Source organism: Cervus elaphus, chromosome 5, assembly GCF_910594005.1.
Source record: "Cervus elaphus chromosome 5, mCerEla1.1, whole genome shotgun sequence".
Classification (NCBI taxonomy): domain Eukaryota; kingdom Metazoa; phylum Chordata; class Mammalia; order Artiodactyla; family Cervidae; genus Cervus; species Cervus elaphus.
In genome coordinates this window covers 116,300,097-116,306,096 of record NC_057819.1, presented here as the reverse complement: position 1 = coordinate 116,306,096, position 6,000 = coordinate 116,300,097, and positions in this window count along the sequence as shown.

Sequence of the window (6,000 nt, the reverse complement as noted above, 5' to 3'; positions counted from 1 at the left end):
GGACTGGCGGTCATCTGTGCTGGGTCAACCCAAGGGTAGCTGCCTGGACAGGAGAAGGGACTGAGCTCAATTTTAACCTTTAACCAGTTCAAGGGAGAGCATGGAGGCTAGGACCAGTTCGCCAAGGCCTGGGATCTGGCGCAAGTTCAGACAGGAAGACCAGGCCAGAAGGTCAGAAGGAAGAATTTGGACTTTATCCTTAGGCGCCAGGAGTGGCTGGCAGTAAGGGTGGGCTAAGTGTGCGTGGTCAGCGGGTCCCTGGAGCATGTGAGAAGGAAGAGAGGACCCTCTCTACAGGCTCTCTGCCCACACAGGGCTCCCCATGCCCGGATCCCTGCTCCCATGCACAGAGGCCCCAGGACGTGTTGTCTCCCCCGTGGAGGCCCCCGGTCCCTAGACTCCAGCAGGTTCTCCTCCAGCCCTCAGCTCTCTGCACCTCCCCGCAGGTCCTTCGGGTATAGAGCGCCCCACCCAGGCCTGTGTCTGGGGTCACCTGGGCCCCCAGTGGTGAGAGTGGGGTGTTGAGCCTCTCCCAGTGGATCCAAGGAACTCTGGCCAGCCCTCCCTGCAGGCCTGGGTCAGTCTAGTGGGCGGCAGTTTCCAGTCTGTTGCAGCCCCGCCCCTGCCCTGCTCCTGGGCCCTGGCCGGTGTGGCCTTGAACTCTCACTGACCCAGAAGAGCCACTTCCTCGAGAGGTTTCCCTCCCTGTCCCCACCCCAAGCTGTGGACCCTGGCTGTCTATGAGCGAATCCTGCTCCAGGTGGCTGCCAATGAGCTGTGTGAGCTCTGGTTACATGACCTCTTTGTGCCCTCCCTTTTCTTCCAGTTTTGTGAACATTAACAGTTGCACAGCCTGTGAGTAAAGATAGCTTACCTTATGAAAGGTGGTCTTTATGCCCTGCAATCAAATAAATGCTGTCTGGATAAGGAAGCAGAGGGTCAGGGGTCGCTACTTAATGGGAAAAAGATGAGGTGGAGAGATTTCAGTGTCCCACCCTGGGCTGGGGCTTATCCTAAGATTAAACTCTTCCTTTTGTTTTTCTTTAAGATTTATAAAAATGTAGACCTGATACTGGGAAATACTGAAGGCCAAAGGAGAAGAGAGCGGCAGAGGATGAAATGATTAGATAGCATCACGGACTCAATGGACATGAATTTGAGAAAACTCCGGGAGATACCGAAGGACGGGAAAGCCTGGCATACTGCAGTCCATGGGGTCGCAAGGAGTCAGATACGACTTAGTGACTGAAAACAACAACAATTTTTAAAGTCTTTTTTTTAAAAGTCTTTATTGAATTTATTACAATATTGCTTCTGTTTTATGTTTTGGGGTTTTTTGGCGGGGAGGCATGTGGGATCTTAGCTCCCCAACCAGGGATCGAACCCACACCCCCTGCATTGGAAGGCAAAGTTCGAACTGCTGGACTGCCAGGGAAGCCCCCAGCTCTTCCTCATTTCGAAGCCCTGTGGTCTCTGGGGATGTGTGAGCACCCTAGAGCTTCTGTCTCCACTAATGGCTTGTGCTTTCACCCCTGGGGCTAGATGGTGGGATTAAAGATGGATGAGGTAGTCCTGGCAAGGGTGGGAAGATGCAGGCTCCTGCAGACCAGGTTGGAAAAAGGTAGTGACCTCAGGGGTCAGCACACAGGGAACAGGGATAATACGGTGAAATGTTCCACACCAGAGTACCACCTTTCAAGACGCCTCCTCCCTGGGCATTCCCTGGCCGTCCAGTGGTTAAGACTCTGCGCTTTCAGTGACGAGGGCCCAGGTTCCATCCCTGGTCTGGGACCTGAGATCCCACAAGCTGGGCAACGTAAGGGGCTGGGGGTAGGGAGGAATGCTCCCTCCTTGAAGCCTTCCCTGACCACGTCATTCTCTTACTAGAGAGTTCTTGGGGCCTAAGAAGCTGCAGCTTAGCCTCGGTGAGCTATGTTCCGTGTTTCTGCATACGGTTGGAGCCGACCATCTAGTCACCATGGAGTCTTTTTTTTTTTTTTTCCCATGGAGTCTTTTTTAACGAGCTTTCCCATGTGTTAGCTCACTTAATCCTCCTAATAGCCCTGGGAGGGAAGGATGAAATGTGCTTAATTCAGGAGGCATTTATCTCACGGATCCTATGTAACAGCCTCACCTAGTGAGTAGCAGAAAGGTTACAGAAACTTACCCCAGCCATTTCTTGTGTTTATCCCATTGAGGCTAAAGGCAGTGTAAGTGAGAGTTTGAGACAGAATTTTCTAGGGAAATGGCATTTACAGACTCCAGGTGTTTGTGTCCTGGCTTCTAACTAATTCAGGGTGGAGCTGAAGGATCAGAGAAGCCAGCATGTGAGTGAAAGTTGAAAGAACACTGGAACCCCAGAGATCTTGGCCCTGTTACCTCCTGTGTGACCTTAGGTGGGTTACTTAATCTCTCTGAGCCTCATTTTCACTATCTGTAAAATGGGAGTGAGAATGCATCCCTCATATAATTATTGTGGGGAGCCTTTCAACCTTTCATTCAACAAAAATTCAGAGCCTACCCTGTGCCAGTTACAGTGATGGACAAGCCTAGCAAAGAAGTTGTCTTCAAGAAGCTACTATGTATAAAATAAATAGGCTACAAGGATATATTATACTCCACAGGGGATATAGCTAATATTTTATAATAACTACAAAGGGCATATAGTCTTAAAAATTGTGAATTACTATGCTATACACCTAAAACTTACATATTATTGTAAGTCAACTATTACTACAGTAAGTTTTTAATAAGTATAAAAATAAAAAGAACTTATCTTCATGGAGTTTATGATCTAGTGGAGAGAGAGAACAATAAATTGAACGGGAAATTATCAGCTGATAGGAAAAAGCAGGTGATGTGATCCTGGCTGAGATTACTGGGTGTTCTCTCATTTTCAATCTCTCTCTTTTTTTTTTTTTTTTGGTTGCAAGATCTTGATCCCCATCCAGGGAATGAGCAGGGCCCTCTGCAGTGAAAGAGTAGAGCCCTAACCACTGGATCCCCAGGCAATTCCACTCCTTTTTCCTGTGTAACTTTGGACAGATGGCTGGCTCCCTTGAAGCTCAGTGTAGCCATGAGGTTAAGTCCTAACCGAAGGGATATAAGCAGAAGGAACTGCTGGGAAATATCCTTAAAGAAAGGGACATGTCTTCCTACTGGCTAGAATGCAGAAGTGATAGCTGAAGCTCACATAGCCACATTGGACCAGGAGGAGGAAAACACCCACTTGATAACGCCACAGATGGAATATACCTGGGAAGGGTTCCTGATACTATGAGGGACCAGCCTAGACTTCCTACACTGTGCTATGCTTAGTCATACAGTGGACTGTAGCCCACCAGTCTCCTCTGTCCATGGAATTCTCCAGGCAAGAATACTGGAGTGGATTGCCTTGCCCTCCTCCAGGGGATCTTCCCAACCCAGGGATTGAACCCAGGTCTCCCGCATTGCAGGTGGATTTTTTACCACCTGAGCCGCCAGGGAAGCCCAAGAATACTGGAGTAAGTAGTCTATCCCTTCTCCAGGGGAATTCCCAGCCCAGGAATCGAACCAGGGTCTCCTGCATTATAGGCAGATTCTTTACCAGCTGAGCTACCGGGGAAAAGCCTCTAGACCTTCTACTTCCAGGCTTTCACATCAAAGAGAAATAAACTTTGGTCTTGCATAAGCCAATACAATTTGAGTTTTTCTCTCATACATGGCTCACCCTGATTTTCCTTGACGTGGGATAGAGTGGTTGGAGTTTTCTCTAAGTGGGTGATAAAAGATGTGGGGGTAGCATTTGATTTGAGACCTGAATAGGCAGAGGCAGATTGGGGAGGAGCATCCAGGCAGGCTGGGGAGACCCAGGCAGGAATGATGCTGGTGCCCTGACAGAGCAGAAAGGCAGGCGGGAGAGGAGGGCAGGAATAGCCCGGAACAGGGAACGGGTGTGGGGAATTCATGCAGTATTTTACCCAGGGGAGTGATGTCGTCTGATTTCTGTTTCTCAAAGCTCACTCTGAATGCCGGGTGGCCCCTGCGTTGTAAGGGCCCCTAGTGAATCCAGGAGGCCAGGTTCCAGGCTCCTGAGGTGATGGAGGAGTAGGATAGTGGACCTGGGGAGAAACAGTAGCGATGGAGAGAAGAGGATGGGACCGTGGAGGTGGAGCCAATAGAATGAGCTGTGGTTGGATGCAGGGTGAGGGAAAGAGAAGAATCAAGGAAGTGCCTCGATTTGGGGCATGAGGAACCAAGTGAAGACTGGACGAGGCCCAGAGTTTGTTCCTTTACCTATTTGTTTTTAGGGGTAAAGGTTAGAATTAAACAATACTGTGAAGGCATATCGCCCATATGGTCTTTTTCAAATAGTAATTGTCTCATCCATGCTTTCAGCAGTGGGCTAAGGGACCGATTTTTGCACTGATTCCATTCAAAGTCAACACATATGAACTATCAACTTCGAGCAGAGCTGTGGGCAGGGTTTAATGGACTGTGCAATGGTCTCTGTCCTTAGGGCTTACAATCTGTGGAGGAAAAAGACAGGGCCATGGATCATCCCAGTAGAGCCCAGATGGGCTATGACACAGGTTGGCTTGGGCTGAGCCATTTCAAGCCGCCAGGGGTGAGGAGTGTGGGAGGAGGGAGGCTTCACAGAGTCGAGGATGCAAGAGCTGAGCTCTGAAGCTTCAGTTCAGCAGATATAGAAAGGAAAGGAGCTTCAGGACAAGGGAACAGCATGTATAAAGACCCAGAAGCCTAGGGAGTCCCCTGATGGCCTAGTGGTTAGGATTTCAGGCTTTCACTGCCATGGTCTGTCTTCAACCTCTGGTCATAGAACTGAGATCCCGCAAGCCAAGCCATGTGGGAAAAAAAAAAAGACCTAGAAACCCAGAGAACACAGAACCTTCAGAGAAGAGCAAGTGTCAAAACTCAGAGAGCTCACAGCTCCAACTTGAGACCCCTTGAACAGATTTTATTCCCTGGGCTACCCCCCATGCCACCCCCTACCCCGTGATCTCTGGAGAGCCAGGAGGACTTCATAGCTCTCCAAGGCTCCCCTTTGACCGCCCTCCTCCTCCTCTCTTGGAGAAATCCCACCCATCCTTCAAGGCCCTGCTGGAACCCTCCTCTCCCTGTTCCTTGAGCACTCAGCTCTCAGGGGATCCTGTTGACTCCCAGTTCATATCTCTGAGTGTCTTATATTTCAAGATCTGACCTGGCTGCCCCCAGACAGACAGAAGCTTCGTTGCAGGATGCCTGCCCCCGCCCCAGGCCAGCCCAGGGTGCTGGGGATGTAAGTCAAGGGGTGGAGGATTCCAGGAGAGGAGGGCTGGACCAGCTCGTCTCTGAATGCAACTTTCCAGTTCCAGTCCGATTCCCCTGCTTCCCCACCCCCTCACCCCTCACCCCTTTCTGTAAGGATGACTGGTCCATTCACAAATACAAGGATTACTGCCCCATTTCCATTCACTCCCACACTGCTCTCATTCTCAACCCATGCTGTACCTTATACCTCTGTTCCCCCCACCGAGAAGGCTTGCTTCCATTTCTCCTGATGGATGTTTCTTTTTTTTTTTTTTTTTGATGTTTCTTTAAAACTTTATTTTTTTCAGATTATTTTATTATTCTGATTGTTATTTTACCCATTTCAATTTTTTAAACTGTGCCGTGAGGCATGAGGGAGCTTAGTTCCCTGATCAGGAATTGAACCTATGCCACCTGTAGTGGAAGAGCGGAGTCTTAACCACTGGACCACCAGGGTAAGTCTCATGGACTTCTCTAAGACTCAGCTCAGAGGACTCCTTGGAGACATCTTCGCTTCGTAAATTCCTCCTCCCTCGGGCCCCCCATTCTTTGTTCACACCCCTTGTTGTCGTCACACTCTGGTTATGTGCTAACACCTGCTGCCTTCATTGAACTCCTTGAGGATAGATGTGGTGTGGTCCCAGTCACCTGAGCCACAGGTGACCTTCAATCTCCATGGCTCATTTTCCCCATTCACAACTCAGTCCCTCT